This window comes from Neophocaena asiaeorientalis, unplaced genomic scaffold (genome assembly GCF_003031525.2).
Source record: "Neophocaena asiaeorientalis asiaeorientalis breed wild unplaced genomic scaffold, Neophocaena_asiaeorientalis_V1.1 scaffold171, whole genome shotgun sequence".
In the NCBI taxonomy this organism is placed as follows: domain Eukaryota; kingdom Metazoa; phylum Chordata; class Mammalia; order Artiodactyla; family Phocoenidae; genus Neophocaena; species Neophocaena asiaeorientalis.
In genome coordinates, this window is record NW_020174013.1 from 7,585,975 (window position 1) to 7,600,386 (window position 14,412).

General features: G+C 37.1%; 1 protein-coding gene across 4 annotated transcripts in view; it reads left to right on the forward strand.

Moving 5' to 3' along the window:
- The window catches only part of PPM1B (protein phosphatase, Mg2+/Mn2+ dependent 1B), a 75,633-nt gene that overhangs the window by 19,001 nt on the left and 42,220 nt on the right, over positions 1–14,412 (forward strand). The window lies entirely within an intron of this gene.

The following is a 14,412-nucleotide window of genomic DNA, read 5'->3' on the forward strand; positions in this document are numbered from 1 at the left end:
CATCCCTGGGATAAATCCCACTTGTTCATGGTGTATGATCCTTTTAATGTGTTGTTGGATTTTGTTTGCTAGTATTTTGTTGAGGGTTTTTGCATCTGTGATCATCAGTGGTATTGGCCTGTAGTTTTCTTTCTTTGTGACATCTTTGTCTGGTTTTGGTATCAGGGTGATGGTGGCATCGTAGAATGAGTTTGGGAGTATTCCTCCTTCTGCTATATTTTGGAAGAGGTTGAGAAGGGTAAGTGTTAGCTTTTCTCTAAATGTTTGATAGAATCTGCCTCTGAAGCCATCTGGTCCTGGGCTTTTGTTTGTTGAAAGATTTTTTTTTTTGTTTGCGCTACACGGGCCTCTCACTGCTGTGGCCTCTCCCGTTGTGGAGCCCAGGCTCCGGACGCGCAGGCTCAGTGGCCATGGCTCACGGGCACAGCCAGTGGTGTTAAAGTCCCCTACTATGATTGTATTACTGTGGATTTCCCCTTTTATGGCTGTTAGCATTTGCCTTATGTATTGAGGTGCTCCTTTGTTGGGTGCATAAATATTTACAATTGTTATATCTTCTTGGATTGATCCCTTTATCATTATGTAGTATCCTTCTTTGTCTCTTGTAATAGTCTTTATTTATTTATTTTTTAATAGTCTTTATTTTAAAGTCTATTTTGTCTGATCTGAGAATTGCTACTCCAGTTTTCTTTTGATTTCCATTTGCATGGAATATCTCTTTCCATTCCCTCCCTTTCAGTGTGTATGTGTCCCTAGGTCTGAAGTGGCTGTCTTGTAGACAGCATATATGCGGGTCTTGTTTTTGTATCCATTCAGCCAGTCTTTGTCTTTCGGTGGGAGCATTTAATCCATTTATATTTAAGGTAATTATCGATATGTATGTTCCTATTACCATTTTCTTAATTGTTTTGGGTTTGTTATTGTAGGTCTTTTCCTTCTCTTGTGTTTCCTGCCTAGAGAAGTTCCTTTAACATTTGTTCCAAAGCTAGTTTGGTGGTGCTGAATTCTCTTAGCTTTTGCTTCTCTTGTATTCAGATCCTTTCTTGGTAGAGTAATCTTGGTTGTAGGTTTTCCCCTTTCATCGCTTTAAATATGTCCTGCCACTCCCTTCTGGCTTGCAGAGTTTCTGTTGAAAGGTCAGCTGTTAACCTTGTGGGGATTCCTTTGTATGTTATTTGTTGTTTTTCTCTCGCTGCTTTTAATATTTTTTCTTTGTATTTAATTTTTGATAGTTTGATTAATATGTGTCTTGGTGTGTTTCTTCTTGGATTTATCCTGTATGGGACTCTCAGAGCTTCTTCAACTTGATTAACTATTTCTTTTCCCATATTAGGGAAGTTAACAACTATAATTTCTTCAAATATTTTCTCAGTCCCTCTCTTTTTCTTTTCTTCTTCTGGGACCCCTGTAAGTCGAATGTTGGTGCGTTTAATGCTGTCCCAGAAGTCTCTGAGACTGTCCTTAATTCTTTTCATTCTTTTTTCTTTATTCTGCTCTGCAGTAGTTATTTGCACTATTTTATCTTTCAGGTCACTTTTCCATTCTTTTGCCTGTTATTCTGCTATTGATTCCTTCTAGAGAATTTTTAATTTCATTTATTGTTTTCATCATTGTTTGTTTGCTCTTTAGTTCTTCTAGGTCCTTGTTAAATGTTTCTTGTATATTCTCCATTCTATTTCCAAGATTTGGGATCATCTTTACTATCATTACTCTGAATTCTTTTTCGGGTAGACTGCCTATTTCCTCTTCATTTGTTTGGTTTGGTGGGTTTTTACCTTGCTCCTTCTTCTGTGTGTTTCTCTGTCTTCTCATTTTGCTTAACTTGCTGTGTTTGGGGTCTCCTTTTCGCAGGCTGCAGGTTCGTAGTTCCCATTGTTTTTGGTGTCTGCCCGCAGCGGCTAAGGTTGGTTCAGTGGGTTGTGGAGGCTTCCTGGTGGAGGGGACTAGTGCCTGTGTTCTGGTGGATGAGGCTGGATCTTGTCTTTCTGGTGGGCAGGACCACGTTCAGTGGTGTGTTTTGTGGTGTCTGTGACCTTATTATGATTTTAGTCAGCCTCTCTGCTAATGGGTGGGGTTGTGTTCCTGTCTTGTTGGTTGTTTGGCATAGGGTGTCCAGCACTATAGCTTGCTGGTCGTTGAGTGGAGCTGGGTCTTAGCGTTGAGGTGGAGATCTCTGGGAGAGCTTTTGCTGTTTGATATTACATGGAGCTGGGAGGTCTCTGATGGACCAGTGTCCTGAACTCTACTCTCCCACCTCAGAGGCACAGGCCTGACACCTGGCCGCAGCACCAAGACCCTGTCAGCCACACGGCTCTCTCTGGGCTTCTATTTTGACAGCAACAACGTGACTCTGGACAGTGTAGACCACTTTTTTCACCAATTGGCGGAGGAGAAGCGTGAGGGCGCCCAACGTCTCTTGAAAATGCAAAACCAGTGCTGTGGCCGCGCCCTTTTCTAGGATGTGCGGAAGCCTTCTCTAGATGAGTCTGGTAAAACCTAGGAGGACGCTGTGGAAGCCACCATTCTTAGGGAGAAGAACCTGAACCAGGCAGTATTGGATCTGCGTGCCCTGAGTTCTGCCCACGCAGACTCCCACCTCTGTGATTTCTCTAAGCAATAATCTTTGAGTATTTGTGTCTTCCCTCAGCTTTGAGAAATTGTTTTTCTTGTATTCCTTCTTTGTTAATTAGTTCTCTTGTTCTGTTTCTGGAATACTTATTTCGTCCGTTGTTGTACATCCTAGATTGAACCACTATGATGTGCACTTTTTTTTCTTTGTATTTGTCATACAGTCTGGGAGGTTGCTTTGACTTATTTAAACTCCCAAACACTCTCCAGCGAGGGTTATTTTGGTGTGGGGGTGGGAGTGGGGGAGTGGTAGAGGTAATCACATATTTAAATCTGAAGATCTATTTCTCATCCTGTGTTCCATTTTCATAGCATCCTGTTCTTGTTTTATGGAAACAAGAACCAATATCTTTTTCAGTTTCTAAGGATTCTGATTTCTGAAAAATCCCCTTTTGTTGTTGAAATTCCCTTTACAGTGGTGTCTTTGTCCCCTCCCCTACTGTTTATCATGGTCTTTGCATTTCATACTGCTAGGTTTCCTTATATGTCTAATTACCCTTGGCTGTCTGTTCATTCTTAAATATGAGTAGAAAATTCATCTTAAGTTTCTGATTTTTGTTTGGGGGTAAAAGTCTGACAGAAGCTTTTCTGCATACGGACTAGGTGTGAACAGAGGGTGAGGTTAATGGTTCTCTATAACTTTCACTCGCTCCCCCTATTTTCATTCATGTACAGTCTCCCATTTTACTGTGTCCCTGCGCAGGCTGTGTCTGAGTTCTGTCCAGGAGTCTCTCCCCACTTCTAATTTGTTACTGGCATATTCTAACTGCCAATCCTTGCATTCTGTTTTGTTAATCACCATGCTTCCATCTGCTTTATACCTTCCAAAGATTTTTGATATCTCTTCCCATGGATGGTGCACCTCTTACTTCCCTCTTCTGCCTCCTAAGTTGTCATTGTTTTTTCTACTTTAAAAAATTCTTTTACTAATATTTTGATGGTGTATTGGGAGGGATTGGAGAAAATGGCTGCATTCCATGTCTTGAACTAGAAAATCGTTTATCACTTGGGTTAATATATCAGTATGAATCATTATTTTCGTTACAAAAATATTTCACTAAAGATTAAGCTACCATAGGGCATTTGTTTGTGCACAGATCATTATTTGAAAATAGTAGTATAGAGAAATTTAAAAATACTGTATTTTGAGAAAATATTGAAACTTTTAAGTCTCATGTCTTCTTTCCTATAGCACTTTTGAAGCTTTTCTCCCATTTACTTTTTCCCATTTTTTGAAAGATTTTTTCTTTTCTTTTGAAAATAATTTTAAAGAACTCTCAAAATTTAGTAGGCTGATGAAGTTAAATGAGTTAATCTCTTATTTATAAGTGTTAGACCAGGCGTCTGTTAAGACAGAAGTGACATTTATTTTGGCTAAACAGTTTCTGTTCTACATATGTGTTTACATAGCATTTTCACACTCCATAAATTGAACAGAGCAAGTGGGTTGACTAAATTTTACTGTAACATTTTTGTCAAGGAAATGGGTATAGATGACCATTCAATAATAAGAGAAATTGTTGCAGAATTATTCTGTTGAAATTTTACAGGGGTGTGCAGCTTTTTGAACAGCATGAAAATTTTCTTGCAGCGTGAAAATTTAAATTGATTCTTGACATAAGGATTTATGTGCCCATCATCAAGATTTAATGGACATTAAATTTTGCTGTTTGCATCAAACTGCTCTCATAAAGAATGAAAATGTTACCAGCTTTATCTGAGTATTATCTCACCCCATCTCCTCTTTCCTAGAAGTTAACTATTATCAAGTGGGTCTTGATAGTAGTTTTAGTTTTTATACTGCTTAAGCGTGTTTTTAATACCTTTGCTGTTTATTCACGCATCTAATCTATTTATTGGTTTGTAAGTTGTATAATTTTACATAAATAGCATCACACTGTATGCATTTTTTTCTAGCTAGCTTTGTTTTTGAGATTTATTCATGGTGATACATGTGCATGAAACCCATACTTTTAACTTCTGTATATGTTACATTGCATCAGCATCACTGGCTGCTTCTCCTTGCATAGAGATGAGAATTTCTCTAGGGTGAATAGTCTGTAAACCAACAATTCCATGGGAAGTTATGTGCATCTTAACTCTACCAGATATTACTCTGAGATTTCTGATGCTGTCTGGTTCCTGATTCTCTATGTGTGACCTGTTCTTTTCCCTCTGGGAATTTTCAGGGTTTTTGTCTCACCAGTGTTTTGAAATTTCGGTTACCTTTTTTGTTGTTCTTGTACTTCCATCAGTTACTAGGCACTTTCAGTCTTGACATTTATACTTTTTAGTGCTGGGAAACTTTTCTGAATCATTTCTTTGATAAAGTTCTTCTCTTCGTTTTTCTTGTTCTCTCTATTAGTTGGACTGATCTGAAAATTTTCTTAGTTTCATTCTCTCCTATTTTAAGTCTCTCTGTTGTTGTTTTTGGCTGGGTGTGGGGGTAAGGTGCAGAGAATCTTTTTGGGGTTGTTTTTCCAACTTGATTTTGTGACCTTTTATTGAAAAACGTCTGTCCTCATTTTAGTTCCTAAGAGTACTTCATTTTTCTCTGAAAAAAATTTTTTATAACATCTCATTCTTGTTTCATGAATACAATACTCTTATTTCTCCTGATGATTTTTTTTTTCTACTCTCTTTTCTCTCTGATTCCTTTTTGTTTCTTTCTTTGATTCTGTTTTTCGTGTTGTATGTTTTCCTTCTATGTCTGGTAATCTTTGGATGCCTATTCATATTTAAGTTTGGAAGCCTTATGTGAATGGATGGGGACTGTCATCTGGCAGGCCTCCCTGTAGGGTGACCTGACGATTTTGTAGAGTGTTCCTGTAAGTAATCTGTAAGGGATTTTACTGAATTTTCCTCAGAGAACAGTAGAGCTGTTGCCTGCCTGAGGTTTATAACATTTCTGGAAGTCGAGTTGAGAAAGAATGCTGAGGGTTTCACTAAGACTTTTTTACTCTGACTCTCAACTCAATCTGTCTCTGAATCCAGAGCCTTTGTAGTTCAGCCTTTTCAAAGTAAACCTCCAGTCTTTTCCTGTGTGTAGTAGTTTTTTTTTTTTTTTTAATATTTATTTATTTATTTGGCCACACCAGCTCTTAGTTGCGGCATGTGCTATCTTTAGTTGCAGTATGCAGGGTCTAGTTCCCTGACCAGGAATCGAACCTGGTTCCCTGCATTGGGAGCATGGAGTCTTAGCCACTGGACCACCAGGGAAGTCCCCCATGTGTAGTACTCTTAGTACATGTCTGCAAATTGTTTTTTAATCCTCCTGTGTAAGAGGTGTGTCCGTGTCCCTCTGCACTGTCCTTAGTAACTTGCTTGTAACCTACAGCATGTAGCTCTGGTGACACTCAGAAGAGGCCATGCAGCTTCTGCTTGGTTCTCTTGGGACATTCCCTCTGGGGAAAGCCAGGTGCCATGTAAGAAGTCTGACTACCCTAACCTAGTCAAACTGGAGAGACCACTTACAAGCACTCCTGGGGACAAGTCCCACCTGAATTCCTAGCCAAGAGCTTCTAGCAGCTGCTAATCATTAAATGAGATTTCAGGTGACTACCGTCATCCCTTGGTATTGGGGGGTGGGTGTCGGAATTGTTTCCAGGACTGCTGACAGTTAACCAAAAAATGGTGAAGTATTGGCATATAACCTATGCACATCCTCCCGTATATTTTAAATCATCTCTAGATTACTTATAATACCCACTACAATGTAAATACTATGTAAATAGCTGCCAGAGCATGGCAAATTGAAGTTTTGCTTTTTGGAACCTTCTGGAATTTTTTTCCCCCAATTATTTTCAATCTGCAGTTGGTTGAATCCACAGATCCAGAACCTGTGGACATGGGGGACTGCCTGTGTCTCCCCAGCCATTATCTGTGTGCAATAATATGAGAAACCCCAAGTGAGAACTGCTCAATTGAGCCCTTACAATTAATGAGCCAATATTGGTTATAAGAATAACTAAAGCTCATACTTATTCAGCGTCCCATTTAAGATATACCACATTACATTTAATCATCATATCTCCTTAGGCCCCTCTTGGCTATGTGAGTTGCTCAGACTTTTCTTGTTTTTTTTGACCTTGACAATTTTCAGGAGTACTGGTCAGGTATTTTGTAGAATGTCTCTACTGAGATTTGTCTGATGCTTTCTCATGATTAGACTGGAGTAATGGGGTTTGGGGAAGAAGACCACAGAGATTAAGTGCTATCTTCATCACATTGTATCAAGAGAACATACAGTGAACATGATTATGACTGTTGATGTTGACCTTGATCACCTGGCTGAAGTAGTGTGTCAGATTTCTCCACTGTAATTACTCTTTTTGCCCCCCTTTTCATTTCATGCTCTTTGAAAAGGAAGTCTCCAAGCCCAATCTACACTTAAAGGGTGGGACGTTAAATAGTCCATCTATTTGAGTGTGGAGTATCTACATAAATTACCTGGCATTTGTCCACGCTGGAGATTTGTCTGTTCTCTTATTTATTCATTTATTCAACCATTTATTTTTATCAGTATGGACTCATTAATATTTATACTTTGGGTTATAATCCAATACTACTTTATTTTGTTGCTCAGATTATTCTAGCTTTGAAGAAAAAAAAATTTTTTTTTTTGTTTGATCTACCATAGGCCAGGAGTGGTGAATTAATTCTGTTCTGTTATTTCTGGTTCTTTACCCTTGTGTTACTGGTAGTTTTTACTTATGTATTTTGGTGTAGTGTTATTCCACTTATGGAAAAACAGAAGACTTTTAGGAAAGACAAATAGGTCTTTAGGAAAGTAGATGGGAGTTACGATAGTCTTTGACAGTGTTTGATTTCTCATCTCAGGTGATAGGAGTCAATGTCCTCTATTATTGGAAACCTCCCTTGAAAGTGGCATTTTTGTCTAGTTAAATTCTTTTGGAAGACTCTGCTTTTTAGGTAGATAAGGGGAGTGGGGTTTAGACAAAGCCTCTTTCTGCATCTATTGATTTTCAGATGTCTCGAAATAATTTTTATGCCACTGGGAGATAATTTGCATCCCTTCACATGTTTGAAAGAACAACAGTTGAGTTAGTGATAAAACACTCTGTCATGCTTTGCTTCCTTGAAGTCTGACACTGTGCCACTTCCCTGTGCATAGCACTTTGGAAGACTGAAAACTAGCCTGATTTATCTTTTCCTCTCCTGCTTTAAGTGGCTTTATTTAGAAGGGTGTGGGAGAGTGAGGAATTGAATTCTCATGGCATTCTTTAATTGCCTTTAAAATCAAATAGCTTAAATATAGCGGCTAGTTTTTCCTTAAATTGTAAATACGTTTCCCCCACATCCTTTGTAGACGTGGCTGTATGATATTTCATCCTGTAGATGAGGGCTTATTAGCCTCAGCACTGTTGACATTTGAACTGTTCTTTGCTGCAGGCCTGTCCTTTGCAGGGTAGGACGTTTTACAGCCTTCTTGGACTCTTATTAACTAGATGCTAGTGATATTCCCTCCCCACATCAGTTGTGACAATCAAAAATGTCTGTAGACATTGCCAGATGTATTCTGGGGGCCAGAATCTCTCCTGGTTGAGAACCACTGCTATAGATATATTCCATTCCTCTGTTGTTAGAAATGCAAGTTATTTTTATATTCAGTATAAATAACACTGTAATGAACATCATTATACACAAAGATTTTTCTCTTTTGATCTGTTATTAATGGTGAATTACATTAATTTCCAAATATACAACTATTTTTCTATTCCTATTATAGAGGATTTTTCACATGCTGATAGATTCTATTTGCTAGTATTTTTAATATTTTAAAATAATAACACAATATTTATGTACAATTGGGGTTGTTTCTTTAGGTAACTTCTGAGAAACAGAACCACTGAGTCAGAGTTTCCAATTTTATAATCTTGGTATTTTTAGGATGCATTTCTAAGCCACCCTAGCATGATGGGCAAAGAGTCACAGGTAGAAAGATTTTCCCATAGCCAATTTATAATCCTTGTTTTATCCACACTTTAAATTTTGAAATAATTTTAGATTTACAGAAAAGTTACAAAGATAGTAGAGACAGTTCCTGCATATCCCTTAACCACTTTGGTCAGTGTCAACTTCTTACATTACTGTGGTGTATTTGTCTAAACTAAAAAACCAACATTAGTACTATTCTATTAACTGGACTCCAGACTTTATCTGGATTTCACCAGTTTTTCTGGTAATTCCCTTTTTCTGGGCCAGGATTCAATCTGGGTACCACATTATATTTAGTACCCTTGCCTTTTAGGTCCCCATACATTTGTATAACTATCTTTGATTTTTAAAAAAGAAGGAAAAGTTTGTAATGCATCAACTACTTAAGCCTTGAGTTTAAGAAGATGAATTCTAGGCTAGTCTCCTTTGGTTTGAATCCTGACATGCCACCTAAGTTGTATTGTCTGGATGCACTAGGTATCTCACTTTTCTCAATTGTAAAATAATAATATTAATAGTGCTAACTTTACTAAGTTGTTATTCGATTTAAATGATATAGTGCACATCAGTCTCTTAATGTAGAGCCTGGCGTGAAGAGCTAACAAAAAAACTAAGCATTTTTATTATTGCTGTTTATATTAGTTTTTTAGTCAAAAGAACAACATACTAATCTTTAGAAACCCTTGGGGAAAATCTTGTCCACGGGCCTTAGGCATCCCTGACACTACCTCTTCTGTTTGATAGGAAGCAGATGGGATTGACAGATTGTGTTATTCTTGTGCAGGGCTTGCCAATGTCCATGTGCCCCCTCTAAGAAATAGTGTGCCAAATGTAGAAAGGAGAGGGGGAATTTTGCAGTATCTGAATGTCCTTTGTTGAAATTTTATGATTTGCTTTGTTTAAAGATTTTTGGTTAAAGGTCTCTTTGAGAATTCTTTGCTTTTTTGATATTTGTTTTTTTAAAGGGTAGAATTTAAATGAGTTAATGTTTGTGAAGCATTTAAAACAGTGCCTGCCACAGAATGAGTGTTGTGGAAGTATTTACTTATTCTTCAGTGCCTCAAATAAAATAAAAGCATATTATGATTACTTGTTATAATGAGCCTCTGGAGCAAAAATTAACTGAAATAAGAGGTGAGAGGACCATTAACCCTCTCAGATTAGTCACCTGGTTGTCCTTGAAAGGGTTTGGTTTCTGACCAAAGCTCTCTGCAGTCCATCCCCTCATGCTGTTGAGACAGCAAAAGATTCTTACCTTTGGCCAAGAGCCTGATAAAAGTGTGAGAACTATCTGGCATTTGTAATTATGAGGGGATAAAGGCAGAATGAAGTGGTTCAGGCATTTTTTTTTCTCTACATGTCCTGCAATTTAAATATCATTACAATTAAAAGTATCTAAGTGTGGTTGCTCAGGAATAAGTGGTCTTAATTTTGGTAGAACCTAGAGAGACAGCATTAAATTAGTTTTGAAACATTTTGGTTATGGAAAATTTCAGGCATACGTAAAGGTTGAAATAACAATGTAAATTGAGCCCCCATGTACCTATCACCCTACTTCAACAGTTATTAACATAGAGCCAATTAAAGATAGTATTTTTAAATTGCTGTGAACTCTCATAACATCATCAGTCTAACAGCAATCATATTCATTTTTTGTATATTTTCCTTTATATGTACAAATTTTACATTATTACATGAGTACAATTTTTGTATTATTTATGTTTCTTTCTAAGTAGTATTAGCAATAATCATTTTAGTGGGGATCACAATTTTTATTTTATGCCCCTGAACTCCCCCTTCTTTATTAGCTCCTCTTTCCATATTCTATTTTGACTTTAGCTTAGAAAGGGCACTCATATTTTTATGTTGCAGTAGATGCCAAGATGATGCATCTTGGTTTCTATGTATTTATAAACAATAGACATCTTCTAATATAGAGGTGTCTTTTTCTCTTTAATCTTTGGTGGGAGTAGGTGAGGAGTGCGTGTAAATTTTTAAAAGTTAAATGATTGAAGGACATCTGTACTCCAGTTTTTAACTTAATTGCATCCTTTCAGCATCCCTAATAAATAGCAATCTTTTAAGAAATGTCTTAATGTTAACCAGACACCTGCTAGATCTGCCCTCTGGAATAAATGAATATGCCATTTCTTCTTTTACAAGGACACGGGGACTTATTACCTCCTCTCTAGTCTAAGCAGTCCCAGGTTCTTCAGATGTTTGTTATATGATGTGTTTTTTGAGCTGCCTGCTGTTCTCATTCTTCTGCTTGGGATATATTTTAATTTCGTCAATGTTCCTCTTAAAATGTGGTACTTCAGAACAGAATGTGTTGTTTTATATCTTTGGTAAGTCAGAGTACTGAACCTTATAGCTTTAATGAGCTTGACTTGGGAACCATGGTTCAGCCTCCCATAATGTGAGCATCGTCAAATGCAGATTATTTCTAGTAAGCCAGCTACTTCATTTGGTGCTACTTGCTCATTCAATCATTCCATAAATATTTATGGAGTGCTTACCATGTGCCATGCGTAGTTTTAATCATTTTGTCAGTGAGCAAGACAGATGTTTCTCTTCTCTTGGAGCTCACATTCTGGTTGGTATCAGAAAAGTAAAGAATTTAATGAGAAACTGTTTCAGGAAGCTATGAGTAAAAGAAAACTGGAAAATGAGCTGTGATGTTATTAGGGGAATGCTTTAGATTGGGTAGTCAGGAAAGGTCTCTTCGAGTTGACAGCTGGGCTGAGATCTAAATGTCAAGAAGGAGCCAGCCATGCAGGTATGGGGGTGGAGAGGTAAGGGCGATTCCAAGAAGAGAAAACAGTAAAAACAGGAGTCCAGAGATACGGGAACAAGCTTGACATGTTGAGTGAATAGAAAAGTCCACAGTGGCTAGAGAGTGTAAGGTTGAAGACCTAAACAGGGGTCAGATCATAGAGGGCTGTAGTAAGTTTGGGTTTTCTTTTAAATTCAATGGGAAGTCAAGAGTGACATGATTTCATTACATTTTGAAGAAAGATCACTCTGGTGAATGAATTACAGAGATGCAGAAGTGGAAGCAGGACCACTAGTTACAGTAGTATTCTAGGCAAGAGACGATGATCACTTTGGGATGGTGCAGCTGCAGCTACAGATGAGAGATGTGGACTGATTCTGATTCTGGATATATTTGCAGATATAACTGATAGGATTTGCTAATGAAATAAATGGTGTGTTTGAGAGAATGCAGAGTCAATGTTCTGACATACAGATATTTTTGTTCATGTGAGGAAACAGATTTGTTTCAACTCTGGAGGAAAAAACCTGGCATATTTTATTTCATTTATTATTATTATTTTTTTTTTTGCGGTACGCGGGCCTCTCACTGCTGCGGCCTCTCCCGTTGCAGAGCACAGGCTCCGGACGCGCAGGCTCAGCAGCCATGGCTCACGGGCCCAGCTGCTCCGCGGCATGTGGGATCCTCCTAGACCGGGGCACGAACCGGTGTCCCCTGCATCGGCAGGCGGACTCTCAACCACTGCGCCACCAGGGAAGCCCCACTGGCATATTTTAAATATTTACTATGGTGTGTGTTGTTGATGGTTAAGAGAATGGACTCTGGAGCCAGACAGCTTGGTTACAATAGCTCTTCTGCCTACCTTGGACAAGTTACTCAGCCATTCTTTGGCTCAGCGCCCTCATCTATAAAATGAGGACAATAATAATATCTACCATATAAGGTTGTTGCAAAGATTAAATGAGTTGATTGATATAGGTGTATTAGGCTTCAGTGGCTGCTAATATTAAAGAGCCTATGTAAATGTTAACTTTTATTATTTTAAAGGTTTTTGCAAGGGTAATTTTGAGTCGACATCATGTTAGCCATATGCTGACTTTATACACTGATCCCTATGTAAGATACAGTTCTCTTTAATTGGAACTTTGTATTTTTTGTTTTTCCTCAGGGACATCTGTAATTTTTTGTTTACTGCCATTGTGAAAATATGAAAAAATTTTTTTTTGTTTTCCTGTAGCTCTGTGTTGCTAGCTAAAATCTGCTTAATACTGCATTTGTACCAAGTCTCTTTCAGAGTGTGCTTATACTACAGTATCTTACACTGAAGAAATGTCTTGCAAGAGGTACCAGAAATATTGGGTTTTTGCTAACATGCCTCGTAATACAGATTTTATATTCCTGTTTAGAGAAGTATCTGTTAATCCTATTTCTGTAAAATTATAAAGTACACCATGAGAATTTTGTTTTCACCTTGTCTCTTACAGAAGTGCAGTTCATTTAAGTAGAATTTGATACTTTTATTTATATCATAGCAGTACTAAATATTTAGTCTTGTTCTAAATTCTTTTCAGAAAGGGGCTTTTCTGTCTGTTAGTGGTATATACATCTCTTTATGAATTTATGATATGCTTTGCCCTAGTTTGATGCTAACTTATAGAGACCATTAATTACATCTCAGTTTTTATCTTGCATTGAGTGTAGAATTCATGCTTTTTATTTATTCTTTTTAATAGCAGGATTCACCAGTGGGTTTACTACTTCAGGGAAATGACAGTATATTAAAATGAACAGGATGTATCTGCTAGGTGTTAATGGCTCACTCACCATGTCAGTATGAGTGATTGTTTCTTTGATTTGTTTGCAGGGAAAAAAAAACCTTTGGGTATCAATATATTGATATTTATAATGGTTTACATTTTTATAGATTATAGCTTTTGATTGCTAAAGAAGGATTCACTATAAAGGAATTTTCCTAGTTGAAATAACATTCATTAAATGTCATTAAATTTGTTATTTAATTTTTATTACGTTTACATGGTTTAAAATGGAAAAGGTACAACATAGTGTATAATGGAGAGTATATCTTTCATTACTGTCTTCCAGTCTCTTGATTTTTCTTTCCCAAAAGTATCAGTTCTTTGTATGCTTCCAGAAAATGAATACATACATTTATGCATGAATATATACAGCTATGCATTGTACACACGTGTATATATTCTTTTTAGAAAACTGTAGGGTGTTATGATTTATGTTTTATCATTTAGTATGTATCATAATTCATCCCTATTAAATAAAATTATCAGTTCCCAAATGAGTGATACTAAGATTTTTTTGTGTGTTTTACTTCTGCCTACATATCATTTTGTACATGTAGGAGTAAACCTGTAAGTAAATTTTTAGAATTTGGCTGAAGATTATGTGCAACTGTAATTTCTGGTAGACTTTATTAAATTGATTTCCACTGAGATTGTACCAGTCTGTTGGTGCCAGCAGTGTATGTTTCTGCATCATCTCGTCAAGAGAATGATTGCCAAACCTTTGATAATCTGACACATGAAAAATGTTACCTTAGTGTAGTCTTAATTTTCATTTCTTTTTTGAGTGTTGGGTGCAGTTTAAGATCCATTTGTGGGTTTTTTTGGTCCATTTTTCTATCATGTTGGTCATTTTCTTACTGATCTATGGGACCTTTTTTATATTAGGGAAATGAGCTCATGATATGCAATACGGTTCTTTATTTCTTATCCACGTAGTGTGCTTTTGTTTTACTTTATGCTTCCTTAATTTAGTGTGTTTTCTTTTTTAATTAAAATAAACATTTACACAGTTTAAAGAACCAAATAGTTCTATAAGCTCCTCTTCTTGGAGAAGATTCCCCAGACCCATTTCGAACTCTTGCAGCTGATTCCTTTGGAATTTATCTTCAGATTTCTAAACAACTGTGCTTCTTGATTTTTTTTAGTTCTAGGAATTATCTATCCCATTATGGAAGGTGAGATTTAATCACTCCATTACCCCAAACACACACACACACACACACACACACACAC